Raw genomic sequence first — 14,621 nt, 5'->3', positions numbered from 1 at the left:
AAACATAAAAAAGTGAGCTAGTACAGTTACTAGCTTTCAATTATCAAATATCTAACAAACTATTGTTTTCAACAATTGAATAAATGCTGTAGTTTATTAGGAGAGATTACTTTTTCCTTATGGTATGAATTCAGAACTATTTCCTAGGGGAAGGCTGAGCAGTAACTTGCTAGTCACTTCTTCATCGCTGCTGCACATGTGCTATTTACAGCCTAGGTCATCTCAGCAATAACAGGGAACAGTGGATAAGCTCTGTTAATATATATATATATATATATATATATATATATATATATATATATATATATATATATATATATATATATATATATATATATATATATATATATATATATATATATATATGTAAGAAAAAAAATTGCACGTTATTCAGATTTAAAAAAAAATCAGATTTAAAATGTAGTGTTATTATACATATTTTGACTCATAAACAACAATATAAACTTTGCAACAGATATCCGAGCAAACGATAAGCATACAACTGTAGTAGAATTTCAAAGCAAAATTGCTATTTCAAAGATATTTCAATTTTCAATTATTTATTTATAAGAGAAATTATGAACATTTTACTCAACTAATCAGCTTGCATACTGCAACGTTGAAACATATACATTTAAGCAAAATAAAAGAATAGTTATATTTGAATAAATTACAAACAATAAAATATACTGTGCATAACCTGCTGTAACGATTCACAAGTAACGTTACCCTAGCGACGAGAAATATTTCGAGTGTTCTCTCTTATTGCTAAGCCTACACTAATAGCTTCTAAGAATATTCTCCAACTTAAACTATTTAAGATCAGGAGGCATCTTTAAAACAAAAATAATAAAATTTAAGTTTGAAAATTGAAGCATATTTGATTAAAAGTGATAAAACCAAATTAATAAATGTCAAGCACACTTACCGAATTTCGAATACACTTTCGATTGTTAACACACACGCCATTTGCCGACTCGCACGGAACTCTGGGAATTGAGCTAGTTAATATGAAGTGTACTTTAAACAAGCTTAGGTATAAATAAAATGACTTCATACACCTCAATAAATACCTCACTCTCTTTAGTTGAAATAAGGTATATTTTTTTATACCTCGTAAATACCACATTCTCGTTAGCTGAAATAAGGTTGATTTTTTTATACCTCATAAATACCTCTTTTGTTACAAGTGTAAGAAAAACTACCTCGTATACCTTAACAAACACTTTATCAGTCTGGTTGGTATGAAGTGATTTTAAAACTACTTCAAAATAAGCTTAGGTATAAATAAAATGACTTCATATACCTCAATAAATACTTCACTCTCTTCAATTGAAAAAAGATATATTTTTTTATACCTCGTAAATACCTTATTCTCGTTAGTTGAAATAAGGTTGATTTTTTTATACCTCATAAATACCTCTTTTGTTACAAGTGTAAGAAAAACTACCTCGTATACCTTAACAAGCACTTTATCAGTCTGGTTGGTATGAAGTGATTTTAAAACTACTTCAAAAGAAGCTTAGGTATAAATAAAATGACTTCATATACCTCAATAAATACCTCACTCTCTTCAATTGAAAAAAGATATATTTTTTTATACCTCGTAAATACTTTATTCTCGTTAGTTGAAATAAGGTTGATTTTTTTCTACCTCATAAATACCTCTTTTGATACAAGTGTAGGAAAAACAACCTCGTATTCCTTAAAAATCACCTCATCAGTCTGGTTGATTTGAAGTGGATTTAAAACAACCTCAAAATAAGCTTAGGTGTAAAAAAAATGACTCCATATACCTCAATAAATACCTCACTTTCTTTAGTTGAAGCAAGGTAAAAATTTTTATACCTCAAAAATACCTCTGTTGTTACAAGTGTAAGAAAATCAACTTGGTATACCTAAAAAATCACCTTATCAGTCTGGTTGATCTGAAGTGAATTTTAAACAACCTCAAAACAAGCTGAAGTGTATATAAAACAACCTCGTACACCTTAATTACAACCTTTACGAGGTATAATTTTTATTGCTGTTTTCTGTGCAACCTTAAATATACCTCAAATCAACCTTAATACCTCAAAAATACCTCAAATCAACCTTAAATATACCTTAAATTTTCGTAAGGGTAGCGAGGCGTGAATGGTTATCGGTGGTTATCTGCTTGTGGCAAACGTTAGCTTAGTCGTTACTTATGCTTCTTCGACGAAAAAGAGCGAGATTTCAACAACTTACGGAATTTAAACGTGGAAGAATCATCGGCCTTCATGAAGCTGGTTTGTCTTATCGTGCAGTAGCTGCTTGTGTGCAACGTAACCGCAGCACAGTGATGCGTGTTTGGAAGCAGTGGACGGACGAGTGTCAGACAACTCGGAAATCCGGGAGTGGACCCCGAAATGCCACGTCAGCTCGCGATGATAGACACCTGGTCCGCATAGCGCTGACGGACCGCACGGCTCTCTCTAGTCAACTGGCAGCACAGTGGTCAATAGCTACAGGCGTTTCATTGTGTGCATCATCAGTTCGTAGACGTCTGCTGCAGGGTGGACTGCGCTCAAGGACTCCTTTATACAGGATCCCCCTCACGCTAAACCATCGCCGTCTGCGGCTGCAATGGGCCAACCAGCATAGGGACTGGCGTGCTGATTGGCAGCGTGTCGGGTTTTCTGACGAATCTCGCTTTAATTTGTGGTACCATGATGGCCGCATTCGTGTTAGACGCTATGCAGGTGAACGCCACCTTCCGGAGTGCGTTATCGAAAGCCACAGTGGACGAACACCCGGAGTTATGGTCTGGGGTGCCATAGCATATCATGGACGATCTCAATTGCCACGAATTGTGGGTAATCTGAACAGCAACCGGTACATCAGTGAAGTTCTACAGCCCCAAGCTGTTCCCTTCCTTCAAGCCTTGCCAGGTGCTGTATTTCAACAGGACAATGCCCGCCCTCATATTGATAGGACTGTTCAATCCTTCCTTGCATCGCGACAGGTACAACTTCTTCCTTGGCCCGCGTATTCCCCGGATATGTCACCGATTGAACATGGGTGGGATTTCGTTGGTCGGCGTCTCGCTCGTGATCCTCTTTCTGTTGCTTCTACAGACGAATTTTGGGTACGCATGCAAACAATATGGAATGCTCTTCCTCAGACAGACATTCAAAATTTGCTTGACTCCATGCCACGTCGTGTAGCAGCACTTATTGCAGCACGTGGTGGCTACACAAAATACTGATTTTGATCGCTTGTTATTGTTTGTTTGCTTTGAAAGTTTAATCATTTATTTGTACCACTACCACTCAACTGTGTATTAAATTTCATTTAATTATGACGATTCCTTCATGGTGTTGCAATTTTCACAAACATGAGTTGCAATTTTCACAAACACTTATGTTTTATAATATTTACTGTTCTTTTTTTTCTTATTATGATTTTTTAATTAAACGAAACTAATTTTAAGCAAAAAAAAAATATATATATATTTAAAAAGATTCTTTTTTGCTGAAATCAACGAGAAAAAAAAAGAAATGCATAGATGCTCATAAATACGTTGTTTTAAATATTTATTTTTATATGCTTATTTTTTGTAGATTAATGTACATTTATTTATCCCACATTGGTGTTGTGTGGGGGAAGAAAAAGTCCACATAGGCAGGAAATCATTGATCACGAAAAATATCATACGGTCATTCATACATACAAAAATATCATACATACAAAATTATCATACATTCGAAAAATATCATACTTTGTGCAGGATTTCGCAGTTTTTAAACTTTGACATGTAAAAAAACTATGTTAATTCAAACTTTAGTAAAATTTATCGATATTATATTCATAACTGGACTCAGACGAGTGAATTTGATCAATATTTGCATTGTTTGTATGTAATATTTACGAATAATAAGTCAAAACATACCTTGCGCAAAGTAGCCCCCAAATGGTGCTACTTTGTGCAGCGATAGGAATTCAGTTTAATAATCATGTTTTTAGCAAAATATTGATAGAAAATTGTTAAAAAAGTTAATTGTTGACATTTTTAAAGACAAAAACATCAAGATATGTAAAGATATTAGTTTGAAAATAATTTTCAGCGTTAAAAAAACATTTTTTTTGAAGAATTTTTTCTTAAGAAAAATGTTTATTTCAAAACATTTGAGTTTAAACAAAAGGAAACTATATACTTTTTTTAACATTGAAATGGATGATATTTCAAAAATGATAATTATTACATATTCATTAACATTTATAATATTGATAAATTTGATAAAAATATTCAATTCAAAGAATTCAAATAAAGCATGATATTCATTACCTCTCTTATGCGATTTAAAATTTACAAATGTAAATAATTTCGTCCAAAATGAATGGTTTCAGAAAGTTAAATCGGAGAATTACTTCGAGAAAATTTCTGATTATGTTCACAAAACACACAAAAAAAAAAAAGAGCAACATACGCGATTATTTTTGTATTTGAATAAATATTTTCTCAGATGCAAAACATAAGAAATACATTTTTTTGCACCATTGGTATGTTAAATTTCATTGAGGCGAAGAAATTAGGCTTTTTTTTTTAACGAAAGAAAAGTATTTTAAACCCATATAGAATTTTTACGAAATTTAGTTCGCGGGCCACAAGAAAAGGCTTCAGGGGCTGCCAGTTGGTAACCACTGCTATATACATATATTGATAGATAGATGGATATAGATTTGTGATGTGTGTGTGTGAACAATGAGCAAAAAAAAACGGACCACCCTGAATAACTTTTGATCTAATGATTAAATCTTCACGTTCTATGACTCAATCTTAAATGTTCGAAGGGGTGATAAGTCCAGACGATATTTCAAATTACGAAATAAGACACAAAACGTAATTTCTCTGAATAAACATACCTTTTTTCGGATTTCTGACAGCCCAAAATATAGGGGGTAGCCGCAATCTGGGGAATATGGTTCCCATAGTATGGTTAGGAAAGTGCTCCAAAGTTATGACCCCTTAATGTTAATTTTACTTTTTGCGTATTTCGCCATATCTTGAGAAATTTTAAGGTGAATTGAAAAAAATTTTGCACACAATTATAAAATTTGTATATCCGAAGATAATTCCATACAAAAAATAAATTTTAGTAAATATTTATTATTTTTTATTATTTAATGAAATAATAGCCGAAAAATTATTAATTGCAATTTTTGCATCATTTTAAAGAATGCAATTTTATATAGCAAAATATAAAATTTGAGCAAAATCGATCGAATAGTTTATGATAAATTGAATTTCAAAAACGTCAGACACTTAAAATTCGATTTCTCAGGAACTATTCAACCGATATGTCTCAAATCTTGTATTTTGCCTTGCGAAATTACATTTTTTAAAGTAATATAAAAAAAATTTATACCTTACAATTAAAAAACTTTGAGCATTATTAAAAAAGATAATAAATGTTTGCTAAAAGTTATTTTTTGCATGGAATTATCTTTGGATAAACGAATTTTATAATTTTATAAAAAATTTTCAATTCGCTTATAAAGTTCTCGAGATATAGAGAAATACGCAAAAAGTAGAATTAACACCAAGGGTCCAAACTTTGGAGCGTTCCCCTGACCAAACTAAATTTATTTAGAGAAAGCAGATTTTTGTGTCTAATTTATCGTCTGCACTAATTAATTAGTATATTTGAAATCATCCCCTTGAGCCATCAAGATTGAGTCCTAGAACGTGAAGATCCGATCATCAGATCAAAAGTTATTGAGATTGGTCCGTTTATTCATTATTTTTCTTTATTGCTCACTGTGCACACTGGGGTTACAAAGTAATATTTAAGCGAAGAAAAACAAAGACGCTTTTGAAATCTGACAAATCACTACTTAGGAAGGCGGAGCATCCGAGCATGTTTGATTGCCGGAAGACAATTATTAGTTGCCCGTTCAAGTTTCAACAAACTGAGCGATGTTTGACAAGACAAGGTTTTACCCCGTCGTCCTCTCTGATGATTCGACCGATTTCTCCTTTGCTTGATTGTTAACTAGTTTTTATGTCTAGGCTTTTTTTTTCTTTTTTTTCCATTAAGCGCGAAAACAGTATGTGAAAAACCACATCGTATTATTTATTTTTAACTTATAGTTGTTTTAATTTCAGTTGTACTTTTAAACAGAGATTGAGCTAATTTGATGACTAAGTTCTGAAAATTGGCAATTTTGAGACATGAAAGTTTAATAAATGTTAATTTATTTGTATAAAAATTTAAAAAAAGAATAAGATTGTTTGTAAAGTATATTTAATACAAAATTTTTATGAAGTATAGCTTTAATGGAAATCGCTAGGTTTAATAAGAAGGTTTAACAAAATCCAAATTTAGTAACATAAAATTTAATTTGTGGTTATGGAAAAAATATCGATATCTTAAATTGATTTTAAGTTATGCTAAAATCTTATATTTCACTTAAAAATAACATTATAAGCTTATAAAACAATGTTAAATCACGTCGATTTATTGATATTATTATAAAATTCAATTGAAAAGTTGTTGTTTGTTTGTTTTTTTAGCATATTTAAATAATATAACTCCGCATTTTTATGAAGGATATGAATAAAACGTGGGAGGGGAAAACTTGGTTAGGTTCTTTCAGAGTCAAAATAAAAACATTATTTTATTTAATTAGTTTTGGTCAATTAAATTCGGATCGAGTAAAACAATTGTTTTTAATTTTATTAATTTATTTTTAGCTACACAGATAGAAAAAAAAACAGTAAAAAAATTTTCTTCCAAACGGTGAAAATTTTTCTTCGGGCTTTATTTGTTAGGTGTTAATATATGCTATTACATTTGTTACTTATAAATTCCTCTCGCAACAATTAAATTTCAATCAAAACAGAATAAGAAGTTTAAAATATAAATTTGAATCTGGATTTGAGTTCATTTTTATTGCAAGATTCAATTCAAACCGTATCCAGTGAAAAGAAAATCAAAGATTTTCCAACTTTTATACATGGATTCTAGCTTAATTATTTTGCTTAATTGTTGTTCAAGATATAGTGAACATTTTGTGTATTAGAGGCTTCGATTAACAATCTTATTTTAGCTGATTTGAGGGACATGCGCACAAATAATACTTAGGATTAATGTTTTTCAGCAATCTGAATCTATGTTATTATTCAAAAACCTGATTCAACGTATTTTGACTTGTTTTCTCAATTAAATACAGATAAGCATTGATGTAATATAATTTTTGCTTGTGGACGAAAATTACTTTGTGAGTGTAAAATATATTTTTCGTGTATTTTAACGTGTTGTAATGAAGGGGAGATATATTTTCCTCGTGCCGTTGGTGGAATACCAACAATAAAGTCAAATGATTCTAAATTGTGACAGATATATTTATTACAAGAATGCTATTTTCAATTCGAGTGAAAATGTGACTTAATATTTTTTCATCTTGTTTCTATAACATTTTTGGAAGATTTAGATTTTACTGGTTTTGTTTGTGAGTGAGAAATTTTGAACTTTGTTTGTGAGTGAGAAGAGAAAAGTTCAAGTTGCTTTCCGAGCCGTTAGTATTTTTGCTTTACTGAAGTAAGAATTTCCTCTTAATTTTCAATTTTATTACTTGTTTGTTGTTTTCTAAATGAATTCTGATTATAAAATTTGAAACATAAATTTGCTTAATGTAACGAATTTTCTAATGAGAGATTAGAAATTATTGTAGTAAATGAGAATGTTTATAATTTTATAGATAATCTCATTTAGAATAGTAGTCTTAAATTCTCTATTTTATTGCAGATTGTTTTCTGAATAAGACTTAAGATAAATATTGAATGTAATATTTGAAACATATAAAATTGCTTTGAGTCACAAATTTTGAAATGGGAGATTAGAATTTATTATTACATAATTTATAATATTAATATTAGATTCCTTAAAAACTTTCTTATATCGAGAAAACGAGTACTTCATACGCGTGTATATAAAGTTGAAATCGGTATAAGTATACGAAATCGGTAAATGCAAATGTATATCAGTGACAATACGAAATTTAAAAATTTTTTATTTACCTTTAAGGAATTTTTGCTGGGCTCAGTATCTTAATCAAAATTATTTTAGCCTGTTGAATTAAGAAAGCAATTTGCTTTTTCGAAATAAATTTTTTGAAATAATATAATTTATTAAATTAGAAAGAGAAAATAAAAACACTCAAATTTTAAAACAAATAGCTAATTGTAGCTTTTAGGACTTAACGTTGCAAAAAATTCTTTAAATTTATATAAAAATAATGACTTTAAACCGAGTTTTTAAATTAAAGGAAGCAAAAAATAATCAAATAGTAATTAAAAAAGCTTACGGTTTGATTGTTAACTTTCAACAATTTAATTCTTAACTTTCTTAAGAAACTTCTATTTTGTTTGAAAGATTAGCATCAAATCTATTGATCAGGGCCTGTTATAAGGCCTTGTATCAATTTTTAAGCATTTCTTTCAATGATTCTTTTTAACAAAAGCCAGATGCTATTATTTAATGTACTATTACTATGTGTATATGATACCAACATGAATAATGTATTCTTAGCATAGGCCATAGACGATACATGGTGATTTATTATTAAGATTATTATCCATGCTATTCATAAACCTTGCATTTTTTTGCAATTTTTATAAAAATTGCTTTCTTCCTCGCCATTGAAGTTAATATAAGAATCATATAAAATTTTTGCTTATGGAAGTTTTTATTGCAGTAAGTTTTAGGAGGAAATTTGCAAATATAAGTTTCAACTCAAATAACACCCGTTTTTAAATAAATTATATATATATATATATATATATATATATATATATATATATATATATATATATATATATATATATATATATATATATATATATATATATATATATATATATATATATATAGCACAATAAAGACAAAAGAGAGAAAAAGAGAAAAACGTAGAAAATTAATAAGTTTTATTTACTGCACATAAGCTGCAGGTATATGGAACTCATAAAATAAGTTGAAAATAAAGAGAAAACGTGAAAAATAGGATTAATAAAAAGAAGAAAAAAATTACTAAAATAAAATATTTTTGAAAAAATCTAATATATATATATATAATATATATATATATATATATATATATATATATATATATATATATATATATATATATATATATATATATATATATATATATATATATATATATATATATATATATATATATATATATATATATACAAAAAAAACTGAAAAGATATATCTTCATCAGCTCACACGATTACATCCACGAAAAGGTGTGCTCTCTAATTTTGTGTCAATATAGCCAAAGCAAAATATATCAATACAATAGTGTGAGTCTCGAGATCCTTCCACTTTTTGTTGGAATTTCTTTCTATAAGTTGTTTGTGGAAATTAGTGTAGACTTTTGAGAACTCGTTTAAAGGTTGAAAAAGAGATTGACCTGTTGTATGCAGGTTCCCTTTCTGACCAAATCATTATTGACTTTAATGCCGCAGTGTAAAAAAAGGGATCCATTACAGAGTGACAATTGTTGTAATTTAAGATTTGACATTTTAATATTATTACAGAAGAATAGCAACATATGCAAATTTGCTAAGAAAGCATACTACATTGCGACGCAGTAATTTCCCCGTCGTAGGCTGTTCTTTCTGAAAAGAGATTTGAAAAACACCCTAGAAAGGCCATTAAGGTGATAGCAAGTATGTTGTAACAAGCGAATACAAATAGATAATGTTAAAAAAGTATGAAAAAAAATTAAAAAAATTAAATCCATTTTGTTACGTTGTCTTTTCTTTTCTCTTTTTTTTAAAAACATTTTTTGAAGAACTATTTTGATTTCTAGAGAAGAATGCTTTTACCTAAAAAATTAGAAGCCACTGTACTTTATAAAAGGTAGATATGTTTAAGCAGCAAGTTTTTGCAATAAAATAAAATAAAGTGTACTACCTTTTAACGTCATCTGCTATGTTTTAATAGTAAGTTGTTACGAAGGGAAATAGGGGGCATGATAGATACTTAGGCAAGGAATGGCGCATTCAGGATTTCTAAAAATAGCTGAAGAACATCTCTATTCTTCGGAAGAAGATAAATTAGCCGGTGATCGCACACACATTGCTTTAAGAAAAGGTGGGTTAATTACTATTATAAGAAGGAAACCATGTTTATTTTTCGCTTTCCCGTATTGGTACCAGAAAAAAAAAATTTCCTATTTTCACTTTTTCCATTACTTGATCAGCAGAAAATTGTTTTTCCTTAAAAAAAATTTTTTTTAGCTATACAATTTTGGCGATAATTTTTCCCTCGCTATGAATATACAATATTTGATTCTTTAATATTGACATTTTAACGGTAACTAAGAGATTTGTCGTATAATATTAGACTTCTCATATTATGCCACACTCGTTAAATCGAGCTTTTATTATATTATCAAATAAATATGCACGACAATATCGCGATCATTATTAATAACAATACATACCGAATACGATAATACCTCGATCATAATTAAATTACTATGATTATGGAATGTGATAAATATCGCGATCGTTATCAATGAATAATATCAAAAAGAAAAATCACAAATTTAACGATAATTATTTAAATCGATATTATTGCTAGTGTTGATGATTTTTACTTGGATAACGAAATTAACCGAAAAATTTAATAGATAAAAGTACGTTAAAATTAAATTTATAAAATAATAAAAGCTAACACGTGAGCTTTTAAACAATATTTTTCTTTTCAAATTTATCATTCATATATAATTTGACATAAAAGTTTGTCCGCTCTTGACAAATTGATTTATCGACATTTTAGTCACGTAAAAACATATTTAAATATCGGAGTTATTGATAAATTAAAAGGATAGATAGATAAGCTAAAAGCTAAGGATAAATCTTATCTTTTAACAATGACGTGCTATTGTGAGCTTTAAAAAATAATATCTTTGTCTTTTGATCATTTTGGTAACGACGTCAAAATTACAAAGATTATTATTTTTTAGAGGAAGACTAATAATTTTTGTAATTTATTTTAATCGAAATATTTTTGCATCTAATTACTTTCCTTCATCTTATGTATTTAATTAAGAAGAATTTATAGTGGACTAATTTTGGAAAAATGATGTAAGTTTCATTTTGAGTTTTTTACAACTTTAAATTATTATTTGTATTAATGTTGGGATCCTTTCATTTTATTTTGAGATGATTGTTTTTTTTACACAATTTACTGACAATAAGATTGTTTTTTTTTTACACAATTCACTTTCAGTAAGATTCCTTTTATTTTTCTTTCTGAACCTCCTTTAAATAAAATCTACAAATTTTGCAAGCTTCGTAGGAAGAGTTTTCTTTCAAGCACAATCATAACGTCTAACATTTGAAGTTTATTCGAAATATTTTTTTCTGTTGATGGAATTAAAACAGAAAACTTTAACCAAAAAGAATTTTTATTAGATCTTAAGCCCAAGTGTTAATTTGACCTTTTATATGTCTTTTAAAATTACTCATATGTTATGATGGACAATTTCTTTTAGAATATAGTTTATTAAAATACTACCTTTGCTATTGCTACGAAAACAATTTTCTGAAATATGGATATTCCATAGTTTTGAACAATATGCACAATAGTAAAATCTCTCCCCAAAACACTGTTTAAAATTTTTCGGATTTAATTTGTTGAAATTTTATTTAAGCAGTGCTAAAACTAGTAATAAACTATAATTTAAGATTAACGCGTTATTAATTACATATATTAGTAAACGTAGGAATTTTTATCTTAACATTGCTTAACAATTCAGAAAATGGCAAAAATAATAAGTAAAAATTTTTATGAAAATTAAACTAGTTTTAAATGAAAATATCGTTTTCAAGAAATATTTTGAAAAAAGATGTCATAAATTAATCGAAAATATTATGAACTTAAAGTACTAAGTTCTATCGATTTATTTGGGTTTATTAAATATCTCTATCTGCACATATATTTATAATTTATTAATATGATCTTAAAACATTTCAGTTGACACTGAATAAAATATGAGTTAATATCTAGCTAGAAATTTATTTTTTTAGAATAAAATATTTTGATCAACATTTTATGACACTTTTGAACTGTTTATAATAGTTAAAATAGTTAAAACTCTTTGCAAGCCATAACATATGAGTAATCATATAAACATAATATATGAGTAATATCATGATCATAACATATGAGTAATGTTATCTAAGTAAAGCAGTTACTTCAAAAATTTTCATATTGATTTTTTAATTCTGTTGACTTTATATTGAATTATATAAAAAAAAAATATCGCTCCCAAGGGCCCCTCTTATTGTCCGGGCCCCTTTCTAAATATTTTAAAATTAACCTATCCAAAAGCACAATCTAAACATGAAAACGCTTACGTGCATACTTTTTTCTAACGTTTTTTTACGTCTATTGGTTTTAACAAAATATTTTATTTAGAAGAATATTTCAAATATAAGAATTTTTAGAAAAATATTTATATTTGAGAATAATTCGAATGTATCAGGTACGCCGTATTCACCGACTTCATATTTTTTTATTCCATTTTGGGGGTCCCAAATGAATATTTAAGTGAGCGTTATCAAAACCTAACGAATCATTGAAGAGGAAAGTAAAATTAAAACCTAGTTGATAGTCACGCTGCGAAAAAGTGATTAAGTACTAGGTAGTGATTAAGGACTATTAGAAGGACTTTCAAGTTTCAATCAGCAATCAAATTGATTTTAATATTTTTAATCCTGTCTTCCTCAACCCTAAATGTCATTGATTGTTTTACTTCATTTTTAACAAGCATTTTAAATATCTTCTCCTAAAACTCAAACTTTAAATAGTGGGAGAAAACGCCATTTTACTTAGAAATATGCAGCTTCGAAAAAAGTAAACGCATAAATGCAAAAAAAATTTCCTAAAAAACTTTTTTTAGTTATTACATCAAAAGAGATAAAATTTAATTTTTAGCAACTTTTTATATTATTGTATGATATTTTTTAGTGTATTTCTTCTCATTTTGGTCAAATAATAAAATCCTGTAGACTGAAATAATTCGATATTTATTTGCAATAATACTGTCCAAAAGGTCACTGAAATTAATTTTCGTACATTTTAATTAAAAACTCCAACCACTAAGAGTAAACCCAATTATATTTTTACATAGACATTGTTTCGTAACAGACAGAAAAAAAAATTCAATATGTTCGAAGCTGCGTCTCAGGAGTTAATGCAGTGTGCCTCACTTAAATAAAGACAAATTGATTATATGATATAACTGTTCACAATGACAACAAATGAGAACCAACCATATAAAGAGTCTATATTTAAACTCGTATTTAGAAGGAGTAACATTTTTTCTGCCATCTACCCGGACAGGAAAGAAAAAAAAACATCGAATAAGAAAAAAAGTGTTGCGTCGAAGTAAAATCACTTCTGATTATAGCTAATATATCCACCATGTTTATATACACTGGTGAAAACAATTGAAGAAACGAATCGATTTTTGACAATAAAAGAACTAATAAAGCGAATAAAACCTATCCTGACTAAAATATCATCTGATATAGCGATAAACAAAAATGGGCACATCGACGTTTAACACTTTTTACCAGAGTCCTTATCACTATCTGTGGCAATCGCACACTCTTGCACCAAGGCCCCCTTAAGCTCATCGATGGTTGTTGGAACTAATCTTAGAGCTGTGATGGAGCGTCCAAGGACGCCCCATATGTGTCCGATGGGATTAAGGTCAATGGGGATAGCAAGCCACTCCAAACGTAGAATATCCTTCGATTATAGGTATTCGTCCATCAACTGAGTCCGATGTGAACGGCGTTATCGTCCACAAAGATGAAATTTCCATATGTTAAACGAAAAAATCTCATATAGGGTGCAAAGATATTGTCCTTGTACAGCTGACTTGTCAGAGTACCTCTATCGATTACATGAACGTCGGTATGCCTGTCTGCCATGATCATGTCTTTCCAGACCATCAGACAACCTCAACTCTGATGGTCCTTTTCGATAGTGCTCGATGGCTTATATCAACTCAAGGGTTCTCTCCAGATGAGAACACATCTCGAGTCGCTGTCTGTACTGATTCGAAACTAAACACTGAAGAGAACTCTCCCCCAATCATCCTCTGTCCAAGACAATTTTACTCGGCACCATCCTTGTCCAAGACAATTGTTCTCGGCACCATCCTAGATGGTACTTTTTGTGGTTCGCAGTCAAGGGGATGCAAACTAAAGGGTGCTTGACATACAGGCCAGTTGCAGTAGGTCTCTGTTCGACTGTTAACCGTGAAATGGGTTGTGCTGTTTGTTCCTGTTGGATGATACAGGTTAAGAGACAGGTATGTCGCAGTCACGAACCCATGCCTTTGGGCTAGAAGTTTCAAATAACAATCTTTAGCCTGTGTTGCTGCCCTTTTGCGGCCTTGACCATGTTGGCGGATCAATGTCTCTGTGAACTGTTTCCACAAAGTGGACACCACATTTCTCTAAACCCTGGGGTCCCAACAAACAAAACGAATTAGTAAAGGAGAAAGAAGATATCTTTTCCACAATTGGACAGCAATGTGGAGGCTACGGCTATGGTAGTCAA

At 29.4% G+C, this 14,621-nt stretch overlaps 1 protein-coding gene across 3 annotated transcripts in view; it reads left to right on the top strand.

The window, feature by feature from the left end:
- Nucleotides 1–6,814: 6,814 nt before the first annotated feature.
- Nucleotides 6,815–14,621, top strand: part of LOC107452256 (uncharacterized) — an 84,709-nt gene continuing 76,902 nt past the window's right edge. The window contains exon 1 of one of the 3 annotated variants that reach the window (XM_043053184.3): nucleotides 6,815–7,565. The gene's annotated coding sequence lies outside the window, so the exon portion shown is untranslated. Of the gene's footprint in view, nucleotides 7,566–10,921; nucleotides 11,129–14,621 lie in introns of those variants that run through there. The other 2 variants (XM_087156119.1, XM_021147705.4) reach the window with 2 other exon arrangements.

This window comes from Parasteatoda tepidariorum, chromosome 12 (genome assembly GCF_982258835.1).
Source record: "Parasteatoda tepidariorum strain Cologne lab strain chromosome 12, Ptep-v5.0, whole genome shotgun sequence".
Lineage (NCBI taxonomy): Eukaryota > Metazoa > Arthropoda > Arachnida > Araneae > Theridiidae > Parasteatoda > Parasteatoda tepidariorum.
Note: the sequence above shows the minus strand (reverse complement) of the source record. Positions and strands in the feature narration are given on the sequence as shown.